The following is a 21,463-nucleotide window of genomic DNA, read 5'->3' on the forward strand; positions in this document are numbered from 1 at the left end:
CGATTAAAGGCAGGGGAAAGAGGTGCAGGGGGAGGGGCAGGTCCCAGCCCCCCTGCCCTCATCTGCTGGGGTTGCTAGCTACCTCACTGGTATATTGGAGTAGGGGGCTGGGACCTACCCTACCCCTTCAGCTTTTTCCAAACCCTGTGCCTCAATCACCTGATTTAACTATTTTAAGAGAACCAAATGAAGTGCTAAACAGCTAAAGCTTTGGAGAATATAATCCAGTACTGGTACATTTTAATGTACATAAATCAATTATAAACAAGCAATAAGAAACAATAAATAATGTGCTCTGTTTCTTATCTATTGAACTACATTAACTATGCACAGTGTGACAATGTGCAGTTGATTAGACACACAGTTGACTGGACTGGACTTGTTTCAACAACTTGTATTTTTCAGATGCATCACATGCTTAGAAAATCCGGGCTTCTTTTAAGAAAATCCTAATGCTTGCTTGTTTCTTCTCTCCCCTTTTTCCTCCCTTCCAATAGAAGAATGAGCCTTGTATTGATTTTTTGCCAATTGACTAGATGACTTCCAAACTTTAGGCCAATTTTTTTTTTCTTGTTCTTTTTGTGACTTTGTCACTTTTATCTACAGTATATGCATATCTGCTAAATCAGTACTATCCAAAAAATAACTTAGGAAACTATTAATCTGAATAGTGTATGAAAAGTAGCATTTTCTTACTTTTTAGCAAAGATGAAACCAAATTGCTGTAGAAAGTAATCACATTACTAAGATGCTCTTATTTTCTGCACATATACTGCGGATTCTATATTTGCAAGTAGTTTTATGATCTAGAAATAAAACTAAACTACTATTGTAAAAATAAATGAAGAGAGTGCATTTTGTAATGGAATTGTTCTTGTTCTTCAGTAAGTGGCCTGACCAAATCCTATTGAAAAGACTTCCATACATTTCAAATGGATTTGTTTCAGTTGCAAGCATCTACATGGATTACAGGGGTCAGATCCCTGGCTGGTATAAATCAATATAGTATTGTGTACATTAAATACTGAAGTTACACCCCAGTTTTTATTTTGGTCCTGGCTCTTAAAAAGCTTTATATATTCCTTGTTCATTTTCAAAAAATTTTTTCCTAAGTAGCACTTTATTTTTGTAAACTTTTTTAGATAGGATAAATAGACAAAATTCATGATAGCAGCAAGTCGAACAATGTTTTCAGTTTTCTGTTGCACCCCCCCACCCCCGAATTAATTCCATTAAAGTTAGCAAAGTTAGTACAGATTTACTGTTTTGCAACTGAGAGCAGAATTTGGCTACTTAAATAGAAGCTGCAAAGTTTATTTTCGTACAGTATTTAGCAAATATAATTTAAAATAATAGCTTATCAGTTTTGTTTTTGCTTTGTTTATTGTGAATTACATGTTAGCACCCTATCTAGGATTAAAGACTTTTAGTGGAATGTTTTCACTGCATCTTAGAACACTGAAGCACAACTCAGGTCTGCTGCACGTTTTAATTGTTAATAGACAACTAATCTTTTGTGATTCTGCTGGATAGTAAAATGTATCCATTTCTTTAAAAGAAACAGGAAGGGAGAAACTTGTAAACATTAACGGTGTCTCAGAACATGCTTTAACATTACTTTAATTTTGGGATTCTTTCAAAGACTTCAAATATTTATATTTGGACTTTTCCCCATAAGTATTTATATACCAATTGTTTGTGCTCTGCGATGAAAGGAATATTATGGATTAAATTATTTTTGAAAATGGGATGTGCTCCAATACTTGCTTACTAGGAACATTTATAATTATGGTAGGACATACCATTTTCCCCCACTAATATTTCTTCAAAGAATTACTAGCTTGTGAATCTGGCATTGATACTTTCTCTATTAGTATCAGCCTGAAAAACTGTAGGTTTTTTGAAGGTTGTTTGATGTTTTGCTTTTTGGATTGTTGAATGAAAATATATTTAGCCACTACTGAGTTAGGGTTTTATGATGAAACAATCCCCCAACCTCCTGCCCTGTCAGCATTTTATGATGTAGACTTAGAGTTTTCCAGCTGGATCCCTGAACTTATGCAAAGCCTTGCTCAAGTCAGTAGGTTTCTATGCAGCTGTTCGGGTCACTTGAACTTGCAGGCTTGGAACCTTTTTGTACTCACAAGTCATAACTCAGAAATGTCTCAACAAAATATCCTACACTTTAAATTCTACAGCTATCCTTGATGCAGAGTAACTAGGAAAATGTTTTAAAATTGTAAATATTATATTTATATTTTTATGAGAGTAAAGGAACAACCTTGTGTTATTTACGTATATAAGACTATGAACAATCAATAAATTAAATAATTTTCAAGATTTAAAAGGCATTAAATATTTCTGTAATATAGGAAGGACATTTTGGAGGGGGAGGAGGAAGGGGAGGACGAGAGAAATAGAATGAGTCAGGGAGGAGAAAACTGTAGAAGGGTTTGCTTTCCAAATATAAGCCTGACAATGCAGCATGTGCCAGTAGTTAATTTGGGAGCTGGTTTACTCGGAAAGGGCAAGATAAGATCCAGGCATGGCATAACTTCCATGCTAACTTTATCCTGAGAAATATCTGTCATCTCAAATTTTGCTAGGCAAGAAAGCCATGCAGATTTTCATGGAAAATCTCTAGATATCACAAAAAAAAGATTGACTGAATATGGACATTTTATACTCTAGGTTTGTTCTACTTATAAGTAACCCTCATTAACAAACTGTCATTGATTTACGTGGGTATAATGAAAATATGGAGTAGGCTATCAATAGCTAGATATAAATAAGTAATTGGAGAGAAACTAGGAAGCATGCAAAACTTAACTATTTCCAGTTTTTGTTATAAAACTTAATAATATTAACTGCCTATAAGTGTTAATAATGCAAATACATAGACTCCAAGGGAACAGAGAACCACATTTAAGAAGTGTGCATTACACAGACAATCCCAGGTGCAGCTATTAATTGCTTCAAGTACCATTCCAGTTATCCCACCTTCAATACCTTCCAAGAAAATTTCAGCTTTTGCCATCCTTCTTCATAATATTCAAACTTCCATTATTATTCCTTGCGCTATTTCATTCTTCCTATTTTCACTATTTTCATCCTTGTGCTATTGCCCTTCAGTTCCGTTTCACCAGTAGTAGAAAATATTATATAATCTCTACTGCTTTTAACAATAGGCATATTGAATACAATATTAAGTTAGAGATGATGTTCTAAGTAGAACAAGTCACCATATATTGTTTTCCATCGATATACAGAAGCAGTTTACAGGCATGTTCTCATGAGAGTTATAGGAAGACGCCAAGACCTAAAAGATTCAGATCAGTTTTGACAAATTTTAGGTAAAAGAATGCAAGAACATGCGATTATGAAGCCTCAAATATGAACTCTCAACAAAACCTCCAGAAATGTACATCATTATAATGTTTCATTTTAGTATGCTCTTGTGTTTTTTATACAACTGAGACTGGGTAAGAAGTATTAAAATCCTGGTAGAAAATCTTGCCACATTTCCATCCTAGTGTTAGAAATCCCAGATAAATTTCAGAAAAGGAGTCAGATAAAATGACTTCACTGTTTGGAAAGTTAAGTTTGCCTAGTGCTTTCACTGTGCTTCTACAAAACAAAATATCCCTTTGCTTTTGAATTGTCCAGAATATATTAAATTCACCCATTCCCATTCTTCAGAACTGCTTCTTCCAAGGTGAATGGGAAAAAAAATTAAGTACATAAACTCATGGTGGGTGTCCAGATGAGAGTGGCTATGTGGTATGTGGCACCACATAGTCAGGTGTTCTTCGCACTGAGGACACACTGCCCATGCGTGCATTGGTCCAGGTTTTTTTACCCCTGCAAATCCAAGGGTCAAAAAACCCTCAAACAAACAAACAAACAAAAAGAACCACAGGAAAAAAAATTGAAGTAGTTCACACATGGGCAGCATGTGCCACTGAGAAGTGGAGCCAGACCACCTGAAGCCTCACTGCAGCTGCTAGGCCGCTCTGCCAGGCATGATCAACACAGCTGCAGCCCTGATGAGACCCCAGGTAAGGCTGCTGGGGCCAGCACAGTCCCTACCTCCCCCAGGGTACCTTGCTGCGTGCCAAAGTATACATGGCATGGGCATTCCCCGGGGAGAAGTAGCTGTGGCACAACATGTGCTGCTGTTACTTGTCCCTGGGAAACCAAATGTCTGTGTTCATCTGACTGCATGGCAGCATCCAGACATCAGATTTAAGGTTGCATTCAGAACGATAGCTCAGCTCCCTTGTGAATATACATTTGTTAGCAGCTGGTAATTACATGATCACATTCTAATTTTTTTCACAATGCACCTCCCCATCATTTAGTTCTATGGATGAACAACCTTAGTTATTGGCTAGATTGCCTTAATTACTGTGCACAACAGTTGACTAGAAATAAAGACTCCCTATTTCTTTGGAAATTCTAAAACTTAAAAGAAAAAAAAATACCCTCAGGAAAAAAAATGAAATTATAGAAGTTCACTGGGAACCACACTTCAACCTTTTCAAAATGTTTCCAAGGACTTCTAAGATGCCCCTGAGACTTCTTATCCCAGCAGATAAAGGGGACCACATAGCTCACAGAAGATGGAGGCCTGAAACATGGGGCAGTGCACTTGATGGTGTCTGAAGACCTGGAAATCCTGGAAGCCTTGGTATCCTGAACTCTGAGAGAGCCTACATCATATGCTGACCTGTAGGCCAAGGTCCCTGGGATTAGGGTGTGAGGAAATTCCCCTCTCTCTGCCCCTAGTTTGGATCATTTCAGGTAGACCCTTTTCTCCCACTTGCTTTCTTTTTGGTTCAGGCTGGTCAACCAGGTGACCCAACTGGATAAGTTCTTGAGGGGAGGAGGGAGTCGTCTCGTCTTCCAGTGAGCATTTTGAAAAGCTACAGTAAGGTGCTTCCAGGTGGTTGCCTGGATGATTTTCTGTAAGTAAAGACATGAAAATTAGCCAGGAGTTAGGATTCATGTCTAGACCAGGCACGTTTTAAAAGAATTATTATGTTCAAGACTGTCTAAGACTCTGATTGATTATGTTTGCTCAAAGTGTATTCTGACTTCCTTGTCCTTCCCCCACCCCCAATCAATAAAGGCACTGAGTTACTGTATTACTGTGGAGTGGGGGCAGAAAACCCAGAAGTATTACCAGTGGGGCAACGGAACCACAAGGTTCACAGTGTCTGCAGCCCTGGGCTGCACAGAGCCCTAACAGAAATCAATGCCTGGGTGGTGGCTGCATGACCCCAGGAACTGGGACAACCGGCTGCAGGCACCCCATGGGAGACTCCTGAAGTGAGGTTTTTGGGCCTAGCAGAGTGAGAAGGGTAGCTTTGCATAGTAGCACCATCTACTGTGCCACCACATGTGTTGGTAGATGTGGGATCCCTCAAAGCGCTGTCTGGAAGGCATATCCTGGGGAAGCATAGTCACTGAAAACCTTTGAGCAAATGAGTCTTTGATTTGGCATTGGGTCAGGGTTTAGCCAAAATGACCAAAAATTATGTCAATATGACTGTGGAGAAATTGGTGGAGAAAGATTAAGATGAGCCTCCCAGTCCCAGCAGGGCAAAAGAAAAAGGACCTGATTAAGTCCCTGCAGGACAATGATCGAGCCAAGGGACCATCTGCTCCAGTTCTGGGAGAGAGTGGAGCCAAAGAAGTCCCTTCCAGTGGGCTTCAGGGAGGAAGCCCCGTGAAGCTAGAACTGCTCAAGGAGTGGACTGGCCTCCAGGCCCTAGAACTGAAAGGTAAGCTACGCAAGTTAGCATTGGACATGTAAATCAAGCAATGTGAGTGCAAGTTTGAGGCTGAGCAACAGGAGGCATAGCACAAGCATGAACTCAAGAATTGTTGCTGAGTAATTTTGAAAAACAAGTGCTCCGATGGAAATTGGAAAAATAGGAGTTCCTGAGATACATTGCTGGACTGGTAACAAGTAACATGGTTGCTATGCTGGACAGCCTGCCCACTGGGTCTAAGAATAACTATGATGACTTTAAAGAGGCTGTGCATAAGAGGTATAGGTTGGGGCCAGATCATTTCAGGAAGAAGTTCTGTGAAGCTGCCCCACAGCAGGGAAAGTCTATGATCAAGTTTGTGGCCCAATTGTGGGAGTCATTCCAAAAATGGGTAGAGGGAGCCAAAGCTGGCACCAGAGAGAAGGTGCTAGACCAATTTGATTTTAGATGCCTGTGGCAGGGAACCCTAACCCTGTCATGAGGAAAAAGGTGTGCCCCTGTAAGGCCAGAACCTTCTGGGCACAGAGGGCTGGTGAGAAAGGGGTTGACTGCTGAACTGGGACAGAGGGTCAGCTGACCAGAAGAGGCAGGCCTATAAAAACCCTGGGTTGAATGGCAGTAAGGGGGCTAGCAGCCAAGGGGGAAGGAGTGCATCTCAGAGCTCCTGGGAGAGGCTTGGTGGGAAATCCAAAGCCAGGAAGAGGAGAGCTATAGAAGCCCTGAAGAGACAACAGCCGCACTGCAAGGATGAGCTGATGGTGGTGAACTGAAATATGAACCCTGCAACTGTAAGCTGACATACTGCTTTCATTACTCACCTTGTTGGGTGGCAGATATTGCTCATGAATGGGACTGTTTATTTGTGTTCTTTGGGTTATGGAATGAAACTGAAGGTTTGGGTGAGGCTGTTAGGGGATGGAGGAGTCCTCATTTTTGGAACCCACTCCAGAGTGAGATCCCCAGCGCCAGTGAGGGCACAGCTTTTTGGGGGGCACAGACCCTGGTGCCAGTGAGGCACAGAGCTGCGGAGAGCCCCAGTGCCAGAAAGGGCACAATTTTGGGATGATCTTAAAAAGGCCAGGGAGGCCTGGAGTACCTGGAGGGTGCAAGTATATATTTTTATTATTATTTGGACAGGTGAGGTCACATCCAGGTTTTGAACTTGTGACCCCCTCACTGTGGGGCTGGCACATGTGCCTCGGGGATGGGGAGTGCTGTGCTTCAGAAAGGAGCAGAAAAGGGGGCCAAGAGCCTCCAGGCACTAGAAGGAAGAGCTAGAGTCTCAGAGTCGAACCCTGTTTGGTGGGTTTGGATAGAGAAGCCTAGCTAGAGAAAAAAGGGTCAGACCATCCTAGGAGAGACCCCAACATACCCAATATAAATCAGCAGTCTCCCCCTCGCGTACTAATTTCCATCAAGATGTGGCAGGCGAGATTAGGGTGGGATAGCAGAGTTCTAAGAGGACTCCAATGGCATCCCACGTAAGGTGCAGATGACCTGGAAGATGGCGCTGGGGAGGACGACCTGTTACAATGCCCTCAGGAGATTAAACACCTAGTCAAGGATAAGGAGCCCAAATCAGCCAGTAAGGCTGCTGATTTTGCTGATCAGCTGTTGCTAAAAATCAGGAGGGGCTGGACAGAAGGCTTCCCCACTTTGGGAAGGACCAGAAATTATTCCAAAAAATCAGGGAAGGGAGGGCCAGTCCTGAAATGGGAGTTTGCTGCTCCCCCCTGCAGAGTACAGGGTGGCCCTGGATTCAGTCAATCCACCTAGATCAGATGGGAGGGGTTGCTTCAACTGTGAGAAGTCTGATCATTTCAAGGCCAACTTCCCAAAGCTGAGCAACCCCAGTAAGCCTGTCAACCAAGTAACAGCTATGTGCAAAGAGAAGGGAACCCTGAGCCACTATGAGGGGTATACCTGTATCTTCAGGATTACAGACTCAGAGGAGGTGACAGCTTCCCAGAGGGAGGAGATAAAAGTACACAGGAGAACCATCATCAGGGAAATGGACCGAGGGGCCACTGTGTCATTGATTAAAGCCCAAACGTATGAGAGTGGCATGGGGGAATATTATAAAACCCTTTCACATTAATTCAGTGACTTACAGTCAGAGCAAGAAGGCAGAGATGGGAGGTGGGGAAGCCTCCCAGAGTCAGATAACTCTGTTGGCTATGGGGGTAAGAAGGACAAAAGAGGAATACCTCCTGAACAGTGGCACCCAGCCAGCCACTGAGGGATCTGACATCCCCGGGGAGAGGCACAGTCCATCAGTGGCAGAGAAAAGTCCTATGGAGGAAGAGACATCCCTTAGGGAACCATCTGAGCTCCCCACTGATTGCCTAGCTGGGCAAGAGAAGTTTAAGCAGGAGGTTCTAGCAGACCCCAGCTTGAAAGAACTCTGATGGATGGCCCAGGAGCAAGAAACTGAGTTCACCCTGGATAAGAGAGAACAGGTAGTCTGGGATAAGGGACTTATTTTATCAGCTATGGGTATCTAAGAACCATGCCATGTCCTGGGAGCCCTATTGCCAGCTAGTGGTACCACAAATTCAGGTAGCAGTTGCTTGCCATACCTCACAACTTACCCTGTGCCAGTCACCTGGGCAGGGGCCACACTTGCCAGTGGCTGGTTTTATTGGCTTAGGCTAGTCCAGAATACGATAGAATATTGTAGATCAGGTGGGACATGCCAGAGGATAGGCAAGAGTGGTGATAAGAGAAAAGGTCCCCTGCAGCCCCTCCCTATCATTGATCAGGCCTTCCAGAGAGTAGAGATAAGCATTGTGGGCTCTCTGAGGCATAAAACTCAGAGAGGGAAGAAATATATCCTAACTCTTGTGGATTTTATGACATGGCAGGACAGACCTGGCAGCACACACTGTAGACCCTGGCAACCATTGTCCCATCCACTCAATGCCCTACCCAGTCAATAGGAAAGTGCTGGAGGAGATAAAATATGAGCTCACCAATATGCCAAACCTAGAGGTAATACAGCCTTCAGCAAGTCCCTGGGCAAGCCCTGTGGTACTTTTTGAAAAGCAAGATGGGTCCATCAGGTTCTGTGTGGACTACAGGAAGACTAATGCAATCACCACCCCCAATGCTTACCCTGTGCCCAGGATGGACTTTCTGCTCAACACCCTGAGCCTAGCCAAGTTCATCTCTACTCTCAAGCTATCCAAAGTATTCTGGAAGATGGCACTGGATCTCAGTGCTATAGCCAAGTCTGCCTCTACCATGCCTTTGGGACTGTTTGAGTTCACAGTCTTCCCTTTGAATATGCACAGTTCTCCTGCTTCCTTTCAAAGACTGATTAATAACTTTCCACAAGGATTCAAGAAGTTTGCAGTGGCTTACATCAACAAGATTGCCATCTTCAGGTAGTTCCTGCCCACACCTTCCTGTGTGTTATTCAGATTTCACCTTTTTTAGGAGTCTCTCACCTTTATTACCAACCCTTGCAGCTCATCACTCTCTATTTCCAGCTGTTATTTCATATAGATCCACTTCAAGATTATCTTCTATGAAACCTTTTCCTCTCATAGTTTTACCTTTAAAACTTTAGTTTAATAAATCTTTATGAGTTTCCTGCTTTCATATTACTGTTTCATTCTTCCATGCTTCCTACTACCTTTTCTCACTCCCTTGTAAACACTCTTACTAGTATAAACTTACAGAACACCATTTTTTAATTTTTTTTTTTTCTTCAGTCAAGCAGGCTATGCTTTGCAGGTTCCACAATATATGGTTTTCAATGGAAGTGCAAGGAAATCAGACTTTCTAGGTCTTCAATGCATTTTCCTAGGCTCATTATGTGATTGGCTCCATGGCTTGCTCATTCTAAAAGTATGAAATGCTTGCTCTAATTTCCCATTTGTAAGATACATTATTGATTTAAAGATACCACTAAAAATAAGTTGTGAAGCTTAATACTTGTAACTGATTTAAAAATTCTCAGATGAATGGTTCTGTGCAAAGTACAGAATGCTAGTGTTTGTTTGTACAGCCTTGCATTATACAAGTAGTCTCAGGGTGTGCTTACACATTGCACTTAGCACCTGCTAAGTAACAGCCAAACATTCCTTAAAGGGTTTGCAAGTGCTGAAAGCAGTGGCATGTTCAGGGTTAATACCTTCTGTAATATGCACTATGTGCCTGCCCCACTTGCCAGCTCTAGCAGCAACATACACAACCACATTATAGCACAGCACACACACATACACCGCTCAGCACATCTCCTGTTCTCTCTCCCCCATCCCTCACCCTAGTCCCAGACTTGTCTTTGGCTCCCACTGAGCAGCATAGCTGGATCTCGCAGTGAAGAGTGGGAGGGAAGCCATTCTTGTCTGTGCAGTGCTGAGCAGAACCCAGGAACATGCAGCGAGCCCCCCTGTCACCACTGGGGAGCAGCCAGAGGCTAACTCTGTATGTGTGCATGCACACATACACCCACACACACCCCCACCACTTGTGTTCAAGTGTGTGCTGCTTGAGTGCGTGTTGTGCATGCAAGGGAATGGTTTTGTGCTGTGTGCACACCTTTCCAGCCAGCAGCCTGGTAGTTTCCCTCCCTACTCACCAGCTGCAGCTCCTCTGTCCAGGTTGTCACTGTGGTAAGGGATGGGATGGGAGGCAGCTTCAGAGTCCAGGAGGACAGCTAATCCACCTGGCCTGGGAGCAATGCCTCCTGGGATGTTGAAGGACTATCAATTGGTTGTTTGATCTGTGAACAATGAGAAGTTAGGCTAGGTCAAACTGGTTAGCACACTTCAAAGATAACCCTCACTTTAAAAGGCGTAATTTTAGGATACCTAAAGGGCACTTAACACTTGTTAACAAGCATGAATGTGTGATCCTTCATGTTTTAAAAGCCCTTAACAAGGTTTAATTTTAACTTCTAATCTCACTCTCATTGATTTCAGTGAGATTTTTCATGTGAATTGTCACTAATGTGACTAAGGGCTACATTGTGTTGCTCTTAAGAATGGAAGCGTATTACATTGTGGAATGTGTGGTTTTGTTTTGTTTGTTTTTTTTCTTCAAGAAGTGTATATTTTTCTTCAAGATGCCTATAAGGCTGTTTTACTTGGCCATTTCATTCCGCAGTCTGCTAACATGAAGTGATTCAAAACATCAACGCTCTCCGTTTCCCTTTCTTTTTTAAAAAATTACTGCATAATAGGTACCAGAGCATTTCACACAGCAGTAAACATTTCTTACGCTGTTTTGGCAGTTATGAGCCCAGGTGATATTATTGCCTCATACATGTTCCACTACTGGGGAGGTTATCACTTAATTAACCCTGATAATGTCAAAAGGAAATGCATAAATGTCAAGCCATTTCCAACAACTCTTTACTGGTGATAGCTCAGATTAAGGTGGTACACAATGTAAAAAATGCTTCTCTCAAATCCCTGGTTGTCTTTCCTTTTTTTTTTTTTGAAATCCTTTTCCTTTTATTTTTCATACAGAATATTTTACCACAAAAAGACCTTTAAAAAAAATTATCCACAAATCTAGTTAGTCATGCTTCTCAATTCATATTTATTACAAAAGAAAGTAATAAACATATTTTATTACAATTATATCTTTTCAGATAATATGATGAAATTTTGAATTTCAGTTACATAAATAAAGGCCTAAATCTTGTGAGCATCACTCATGGCAGTGCTGTGCAGAAATCCTGAGCCAACTGTATACACGAAGCTCTGGATTGGAAACAGTAATAGTTATGTTGCTATTTACTGTAAGTATAGGTTTCAGGATCTAGGCAAATGACACCTGGAAGCAAGACTTTCCCAACACATACCTTGCCTATGCACAAGCCTCCTTTACATTTCATATAATACATCATCTGAGTTGTAAGTCAAGGTTGCTACACTGATGTCTTGTTATACACTCAAATTGATTTTTAGTAGGACCAGCAATTATGTAAGTTTACTATTCAGCACAAGGAAGGGGCATCCCAATCTAGTTCTTAAGGAGGGATTTGGAGTTGCCATAAATGCTTAACAAGAGACAAACACCTGTTTCCTCTTCTACACTTCCTAAACAATCAGACTTCTTCAGACTGAACAGGCTGACATCTAATGTAGTGACAGGTTATAAAACTTCATAATATATTACATTCATCATTTTGAGGCATGACATGCTGTGACATGTCAAGCTCTTTTGGGTTTGGTACTTTACCATATGCAAAATTTTATTTTTGAGTTGTCTCCTGTAAACTCACTTATTAAATTATGCATTTTTTTAAAACAGAAATACCCTATGTCCAAGATGCACATATTTTCTTATTATCTGCAAATATGTAGTCTGTTTTACGACTTCCCTTTGTGACAAGATCAGTTAGGATATTGATTTGTTTGCAACAAGATGTTCTGTCGTTTTCAAAGAATTTATATAATAGTCCTATATTTTTAAATAGTTTGGTGTGGGGGAGGGGCAGGGGAGGAATTATCAAAGTCAAGTAGTCGCCAAATGACCATGGAAAATAAGTCCAATGAGATTTTATTAGCTACTGTACTATATGTATTGTATTGGTGCCAAAGTTAGCCTTTTCCTGCCCTAGGTAAACTAAAAAATATCTATACTACATATAGTTAACTATCTGTAAACATTTTGCTGCCCCTAATACTCTCTGCACTGAATGACACCCTGTTAGATGCTAGAGCAGTATGGCACCTTAGACACCAACTGGGTTCAACCTGGGGGTTTTTTGCCTTTTTTTTTTTTTTTTGTATTGTACAATTAGTCCTGGTTTTCACAGAGGGATCAGTGTATTCAAAACTGATTTTGTTGACCACTCCATGCATAGTCAAGGTTTGAAAACCAAAACACCTAAATTTAAGTATCTAAGTTCCTTTAATCAAGAAAAGACCTGACTGTCAAACAGCAATAGCACCCCTAATTATGCTATTGCTGGTAGGTGCCCCCTGGCACTTCCTTTACCACCTGTACCCCACCAGGTCCCCCACTACCTGACCCTCAACTGCCCACCCCCCACTGATTTCTCCCCACTATCTCCCCATCACCTGCCCTCCCACACTACCACTGCTCTCCACCGCTTTCATCACCATACTGGTGAAGGAGATTAATTTAAGATGACCCTCCAATTCTTTACATGGAAAATTATAACACATTTATTCATTTTCCATGTATAGAATCTAATTATGGGGTTGTCTTAAATTCAGGGTTATCATGGATTCAAGTAAATATGGTACCCATCACTAAATATCATATTAGGATATTATAACTCATGATATGGTATAGTACAAGCATTATACAATGTTGCCAAGATATACACCTCAAATGCATCTTGTGTATTTTAAAATGGAATCATGGTTTTAAGCTATCATTTTCATCTTACAAAAGAACCAGAATAGAAAAAGGTAAAAAATTAAACACCCCCCCCACCTCCCCCCCCCCCCCCCAAAAAAAGATCAGAGGATCTTGGTACCAGGAAGAATACTATAGTCGAGTTTAATACTTGGCATCATAAAGCCAATGACACTCGCATATGACACTGAAAGAATTACAAGAGGTTACTATAACCTCTAGGGCTGCTGCTCAAGGTCTTAATTTTATATTCTATAATTTGTTATGAAGATCTGTAGCTAAATAAAGCATGTCTAATATGTTGGAATGAGAGCCTACATTTATAAAAAAAAAATAGAATAATATAAACATATTTCTATCTTGATTAGCTACTTGGATATCTCATAGTATCCAAATTCGCTACTATTTGATCTGACAAAAATCCTATGCGAGAAAGCAATATAATCTTATTTTAAAGTACAGAGAGAATCTGAAGAGAACTACTTTTCCATGGTCTATTAATTTTCTTTTATCATATAAAGGAAGGATCAGCAGAATCAATCAAATGTAAAAAGTCATTTGCAACCACAATACAGCTTAAAAAAAACAAAACATATGGTAGATCAAATATAAACGTAGCAACCTCATATCACAGAGACAGAGAACCAATGATTTCCTTTGAAATAAAGGAGTATTGAAGGTGCTCCATGTCTCTGTAAGGAAATGAGTTAGTGTCTAATTTTAGGAACATAAGTGTGAAAGTTTTGAGTTTCAGTCTTTCCAAACAACAGAATGCAGGCTGAATTTCTAACCCTACTTTTGTTTGGCAGCTGCCATGAGGTTAATACTGCCTTATGAACATGCAAAATGCCACCTTGATACTTGAGCATAAGTATAAGCAGCCAAGACATCATTTGTGAACTTTAAGCCTGTTTGTTAGAGGTAAAATTCATGGCAAATAATGTCAAAATGGAATTCCATACTCAGGCTATGATTATTTTTAAGTTGATACTTTATTACTTGTCCCATTCACAGTTGTACTACAGAAGTGAGATGAATCTGGAGCTCAACTGTTATCAGAAATAGAATGTGTGCATTTTAAAGGGAGCCTTGGGAGAGGAATAAGAGATTAATAATACTTTCTTCCCCTTAAGATTTTTCTTCTGGATATCTTGAGGGAAGTAAATAAGAAGTGATTTTTGTAGGAGAAGAATAAAACAGAAGGATTAAGAAGCTGGGAACTCCACACCACATTTCTGTTGAATATTCTCACTTCTGTTCACACAGTGTCATAAAACTAAGTTGACTAATGCCATTTACCAAGTGGCACCGACATTTTAATTGATCTCTTCTTTTCCACTTAAATTTTTATAGGGTTTTTAGATTTCAAAAGCCAGCTTTAGTAACATTTTTAATAGAAAGAAAAATTTAATTTGTCCCTGCTGTGGTGGTAGTGATGGTGTTGTAGTAAACCCCTTTGGGAGTGGGTTTGGGTATATAGCAGCGGTGACTCAGTTTTCCTCGATAGTACCTCAGTTTAACAGGTGGGTACAAACAAGTGCGACTTGTTTACACACAAGTACCCAAACAGCAAGCTGTAACCCAGTATGGAAACCTCATAACACAATTACCACTTTGAACAATGCAAGTTACAGCCCACATCAAGTAGTCTCATAAGGACCCTCCAGGCTGAGAACCTTCATCTTGTATATGTCCCAAGCTGGCCCAGATGGCACAAGGACTTCCACTGCTCCACAATTACATTGAGCACACTAACTTCTGCAGCCTTTTCAGTGCTATTCACTCAGTTCCTGCTGGGATCTTCTTTGTGGGGAAATTGATCCTTCTCCCAGCTGCACTCAGACCAGACTCTTCCAGTCTCCCTGGGACTTCTTTCAATGGTGCTTGGACCCAGCACAATTAGAGCAGAGGACAGGTCTTGTTCCTTGATATGCTCCAAGTATAATGGCTCCCATATTGCAGCCCCTCTTTCCCACTTCTACTTCTGCTAGCTCTCAAAGCAGCCCAAGGGCTGCAGTTCAAAAACATTATCCCCCATTTTTCATTTTTGCAGGATTTTCATAGCCCTGGCCACTCCCTCTTCTATTGGCTGGAGGTAACTTCCTGCCAGCTCCCAAGGCAGGTTGGGATCCCTAGTTCAACCCAGCTACCTGGTTCTAGCTTTCCTGGTTTTGGAATGGTTCCACCCCTTCCTGTTTAACTTTTTGCAGCCCAGGGGTGCAGCTTACATTAGTATCATTGTCTTTGTCATCCTGGGTGTAACCATAAACTGCATTCAACTGGAGGGCTTGGTGGCAACATGTTGGGGCTGCTTGGGGCCAGATAGCTTCTAAAGAATGCCACAATGTTGCAACCTCCAAAGTAAGGCAAGTATAGGGTGCTTCAAAACCCCAGCTCTTACTGCCTTGTGGGCATTCTTTTGTTGGAGAAAGAACAAAGGACATCACCCTGACTGAAATGCCATTGCTGAGGCAATACAAATTAAACAGCAGGTTTTTATCTGTTGCTATCTGGCAAAAGCTACTACCATCACACTACTGAATGTCTGCATTTGGTGTGGCCTTTGGATTCCCCCTCAGTGGTCTAAAGGGGGATGGTAGGTCTCTTGGGTAGCCTCCACTGCTCTATATTCTTGCCTAGGTGTTCCCTTTGAAGGTATTGGCATGATGGTCACAGGACTCCATATGAGGGAATTCATCAGGCACCTGACTAGACCTCTTACATGTACACCATGATCCATGCTTATCATCATTATTACTATTATTATTATTATGGGATATATGTACAGAAATATATAAATGGTGCCAGTAAAAGTTACCATTTACTAAGAGAGCTATTGTTTAATCTAGGATATCTTTAAAGATGAGTGAATTGTTTAGATGATTTTATTTTGCAAATTTTTCCTCCTTGTTCTATTTTTTTCCAAATGTGTAATCCAAGTTATTATATTTTACATACTTCTCATTATTAAGAGAACACTTCTTTCTTAATAATTACAATGACCTATTCCTACCATGCAAGTTGTTCACCAACAATGCACTATTAAAAATAAATAAATAAATAAAAATTGGGCACTATTTTCAAATGGTTAATTTATGTGCTCTGAAAAAATCAAGTAACTGAGTACCAGTTTCTAGACTAGCTACTTTTAATTATATATTTGAAGTTCACTTTTCACAGCATCCTGCAAATATTGCTTAAAATGAACTGTTTTGATCAACTGCCCTGCAAATATATCTTTGTGTAAAAGCATATTTGTGGAAAATACTAAGCAGAAACAACAGCAGTTGGAACATATTCTAAGCAGATTTGCCAACATGCTCAGATGACAATGAAATGAAAAAAAGTGTCTTGCTGATTTTTTTTCCTATTTTTCTAATTAACAATAATAGACCATGAGCTGCAGATTTTTGTACCCTCCAATTTTTTTCCAAAGTCTTAGAATCTTTATATTGTATTACTCTCTCTCTATATTATAATATATTATTATATTTTGTATTGGCGTAATATATTATATTATATATCCAAAGACTTATCTTTCCAAAGGGTTATAATCAACTGCCAAACTTTTTTCAAATATGTGGACCTAAAGTATATACAGTATTAAGTGCTGGTGAAGCCAAAGCCTCCTGATATCAGAGTTTCTACAAAGAGGCATGACTAGGAATGTTGCTGCCCTTACTTTCTTGCTGCTGCCATGGCAAATTCCCCAAACATGGGCCACTGCTACCATGGCACATAAAGCAATAGTGGCATTGCTAATGCAAACTCCCTGGGGGTTGCCCTTCTGACATTTCCTTTAAATAAGAAGCTGGAGTTGGTGTCCTATGCTTAACTACCTCTAGTTCAGGACACAATATCACCCTTGGCTCTGGGATCCAGCCCAATCCACCACCCCTACTCTAACAGGGATGGAGCAAGAGGCCAGGAGAAGTGGTGGTAGGTGGGGGGGGGGGGGGTTAGGGAAGAGGTTGCAGAATAGTGAGAGTGGAGGGGGAAGAAACAGTGTGAAGGTGGGGAGCCCAGAGCTGTGGTGGTGGGGCAGGCAGGGGGGCAGAGGCTACCAGGGGGAGAGGTGGGAGACAAGCTGCAGCTCTGGCCCCAGCCCTAAATCAGGGTCAGAGCTGGAGCCATACAGCTGCACCTCCAGCTGCACCCCCTCCCATGGTATACTTAAATCCAAGGCAATGGGCTTCCCCCCACATGTTAAATGCGGGAGCAGGGGGGACCTCATCTTGTATTCAGGTAAATACGTATATCCAAAAGTAAGGTTTTATGATTTCAGGAGTGTGCATAAGGTTCTGGTAGCAGCCAATTCAGGTATTGTAACAGCTTTCAGTTTCTAATGTTTTCAGCTAGGAACATATAATCATAGAAAGAAGGGCTGGCAGGGACCTATAATATAATCAAGTCCAGTTCCCTGCCATGGCCAGGAGGTAATTGGGCTCAAATGAGCTCAACAAAGGTGCTTGTCTAGTCTCCTCTTGAACACTGCCAGAGATGGTGAGTGTACCACCTCTGCTGGAAGTGTGTTCCAGATTCTAGTTACCCATACAGAAAAGGGCTTTTCCTTATGTCTAGCCTAAACTTTTCCTGAGCTAGCTTGTGCTCATTACTCCTAGTTCTCCCAGGGGGTGCTTTTCTGAAAAGTTGCTCTCCCTGATTCTGGTGTTCTCCCTTGACATATCTGTAGGCAGCTATCAAGTCACCCCTTAGCCTTCTTTTAGTCAGACTGAACAAACCCAGATCCTGAAGACTCTCCTCATAAGTCCTGTCCCCCAGGCCCTTGATCATGTGGGTGGCCCTTCTCTGCACCCTTTTGAGCTTGTCCACATCCTTCTTAAAGTGCATTGCTCAGAAATGGACACAGTGCTCCAGCTGTGGCCTAATGAATGCGGAACAGAAGGGGAGAAGCATTTCTGGATCTACTGGCAACACATATTAATTATGTAACAATGATTAAGCATTTCTAAATTAGAAAGCCATGGGACTCTTCAGTCTGGAAAAGCGCAGGCTCAGGGGGGACCTGGTAGCCACCTGTAAGTACACAAAGGGTGTTCATCAGGATCTGGGGGAACGTCTGTTAACCAGAGTACCCCAAGGTAAAATAAGGACCAATGGTCATAAACTTGTCCAAGACCATTTTATGCTGGACATAAGAAAAAATTTCTTTACTGTCTGAGCCCCTAAGACCTGGAATATACTCCCTCCAGAAGTCATGCAGGCACCTCCTCTGGACTCATTCAAGAAATGTTTGGATGCTTATCTTGCTGGGATCCTTTGACCCTAGCTGACTTCCTGCCCCTGGGGCAGGGGGCTGGACTTGATGATCTTCAAGGTCCCTTCCAGCCCTAACCTCTATGAAATCTAAGTTTTAGACAAATCCTGCCCTGCCCTGCCCAAAAATTGGTTAGTCTCTAGAGCAGTGGTGCTCAAATCATCCAGTCCCACAGGCCAGATGAGTGACATGGGTCTGGTCCACAGGCCTTTTGCATCACCTTTGGCTACAACATCTAGCACATGGGTAATCCCACAGGCCAGATAACAAGATTCTGCAGGCTATATCTGGCCTGTGACCCAGTTCTTGCTCAGTTATGCTCTAGACTGACTGATTTGTGACAAGTAGACATGGAAAAGCTAAGGAAGGGATGGAGGAAAATATGGCATTAAGAGGTCTTAAAGTAAACAAAAGACTTAAAATAAATATATGGTTGTAAATATATAAAGATTATATATAAGCAACATATGATATTACCCATGTAATATTTGGAAAAGCTTTCTGCTTTTGCAGCTCTACAATTCCAATGAAAAATGCACTTTTTCATTTTATTCTTCCTTTCAGTTTCTGTAGTGGATGTAGAAGCAAAGATGGGTTGACGGTATGGGTTTCTTCCTTCAGCCCTGATACAACTTGAGAACAGGGGCTATTGGAGTCAGTGGAGTTAGAGACATTCTCAAAAATGTCCATTCTATGAGTTGGGTATTGCTAAGCATAAAGATCCCTTTTGCTGCATTCTTCTGACCAAGTTACTATTCTGGCAGCTTCAAGCAAACTATAATAAAAACCAATTACAAGAATGACTGTACAACACCAAAATGCTTTCCCAAATGGAGGGAATAATTTTTGGCTACATACAATAGATTTACTGCTGCAGTGCCTGTACAGAGTAGACTGAAATAGCTAGATTAGGCCATGAATTGATTAATATATCTTTTCCATTGATCCAGTAGTCCATCAAGTGCCACTCCATATTCTAATTACTTATGTAACAGAGAATACAATTAGCCTATGGATTATTAAACTATATCTTTAAAAGCAATGTCGCATGCCCACATTTGGAAAAACACTAAATATATGTAAATAAGTATAACAGCAAATGAACTAGGGTTTTATAAATGCACTTGGCAAGAAAGATGCATAAAGAAATAGTCTGGATGTTGCAATTGTTGTGGAACCCAAAAGGCCTACAGAAGAAAGAGATGCTGACATCATGGTTTTTCTGATTTCTTCAAAAAAATTTTTTTTGTTATTGGTGTTATGGTCATAATATGCTAACTGCTATGTAGATGTTGAAAGATGAGAGGCTTTTTTCTTTTTTTAAACACTTTGGGAATCAGTCCCATAAACTTCAGCTGCATAAAAGCTTGTTATTTTGATACTAATCATCAAAATGCAGGAGAGAAGGAAGGACCAACAACAACTACCATAATGACTAAAAAGCAGCATATGAGCACTGTCTTGTAAAAAGTCCTGTAGTTTTACATAATTTCTCTCTCTTTTATTTTTACAATGGTCAAGGACCAGGTTGCAGTTTTCTTTTTCTGCATGCCACAGTTGTTCCAGTTTTTAAAACCAGTTTTGGCCATTTTGAAAGCAGTTTATAAGCACTGAACTTCTATTGTATTACACATTTGAACCAGTTTCCCATCACTCATAATAGTTGGTATGTAATTTCTGTCCCTAGTCTTAGAGTAATCAAGAAAAATATTAACAGGGTTACCTTCCCAGCCAGGTCTCCACCTCCAGTCTTCCTCTGTCTCTGGACAGTCTGCTTGCTCCACTCACCTGCCACACCTTGATGAAAATAAAGTTCAGCTAAAACTTGAGCGGGAGGTATTACTTACCTTTTGTACACCCAGATAACTAGGGCTATAAGTGCAAGTTCCAACCACCCCTGTAAATGACCCATGCCTTGCAAATGTTCCACTGTGTATTACCTCTCCAGCCTAGGTCCAGAGCAAATTGGGAACACAGTTGTAGCTCTACCAGACTACCCCAGAGGGTCACTGTCACACCACCCCTCTCTCACCAGGGTCCCATTCACTCCACTGGCTCTCACCAGCCTCTTTCATGCTGCCCTCTCTCCTGGGCCACACTTATACCACCCTGCCACTCTGGCTTCGGGCTTGTCTCTCCACGCCTCTGTTGCCCTGTGGGGTCAGGCCAAATCTCAGGATCAATATTGCACTGTTAGACAGGAAGATGTGACAATTACACATATACAAAACACACAAATCAATTAGGTGCACACACACACACACACACACTACCAACTCAGGCACATACACATCCAAGCCAGCCTAGGCATATGCATACCTATCCCATTCAAGCACATGCACTATACACCCCAAAAGTTAGACACAGATCACTAATTCATATACAATGCACACAATTACATACACATACACACAGGTAAGTTCCTAACTCGGATGGTACAGTGTATATGTGTGTGCTTGGGGTACCTGGGATACCTGGGGGGGGGGCGGGGGGTGGAGACAGAGACAGATCATCCCTGGCAAGTCTGTCAGGCATCTCCTGCTGCCCTCACCTGAAAGTTTGCTCAGTGACTTTACAACTATTAGCTTACTTTACTCCTGGCCCCTCACCAGGCTTCCATCTCCCCACTGGGCCTCTTCTTCTATCCAATGCCCCTCTCTCTCTCGGGGTCTCTCTATCCGTCACCCCTAGGCTTGACCCTGTTGGTTGGGCACAGCTCCAGGTCCTGTTTCCAGCCTGGACTCTGCCTCAGGGCTCCCAATGAGCCTGGGCTCTCCCTGCTCTGCTGGAACACCACCAGGGATGTGGGGCTGGGGTTATAAGGCACCCTCTCCCACTTTTCACCAGGGAGGTAACTGGCTTGGCATTTCACGGGTGCTCCCACACCACTAGGAGCCCCACCAGGCCACCCTTCCCCGGCAGGGTGCAGTATCACATCTTACCCAGGACAAAATCAAGCCTCTACCTCCCCATTGCCCCTTTCCTCACCTCCAGATCCCTGAGCAGAATCTCAGTCAGCTGATGTTGCTGTTTCCCTTGCCAGCAGCTAACTGCCCTCTCTATA

The 21,463-nt window shown here is 41.7% G+C and overlaps 1 long non-coding RNA gene across 1 annotated transcript; it reads right to left on the reverse strand.

Annotated features, from left to right (window-relative positions):
* Positions 1 to 231: 231 nt before the first annotated feature.
* LOC132250862 (uncharacterized) lies at positions 232 to 21,461 on the reverse strand. Its single transcript, XR_009462519.1, has 4 exons — positions 21,388 to 21,461; positions 20,123 to 20,196; positions 10,363 to 10,506; positions 232 to 4,965 (listed from the first exon to the last, which is right to left on the reverse strand). It is a non-coding gene; the product is annotated as an uncharacterized LOC132250862 (long non-coding RNA).
* Positions 21,462 to 21,463: the final 2 nt, after the last annotated feature.

This window comes from Alligator mississippiensis, chromosome 5 (genome assembly GCF_030867095.1).
Source record: "Alligator mississippiensis isolate rAllMis1 chromosome 5, rAllMis1, whole genome shotgun sequence".
Classification (NCBI taxonomy): domain Eukaryota; kingdom Metazoa; phylum Chordata; order Crocodylia; family Alligatoridae; genus Alligator; species Alligator mississippiensis.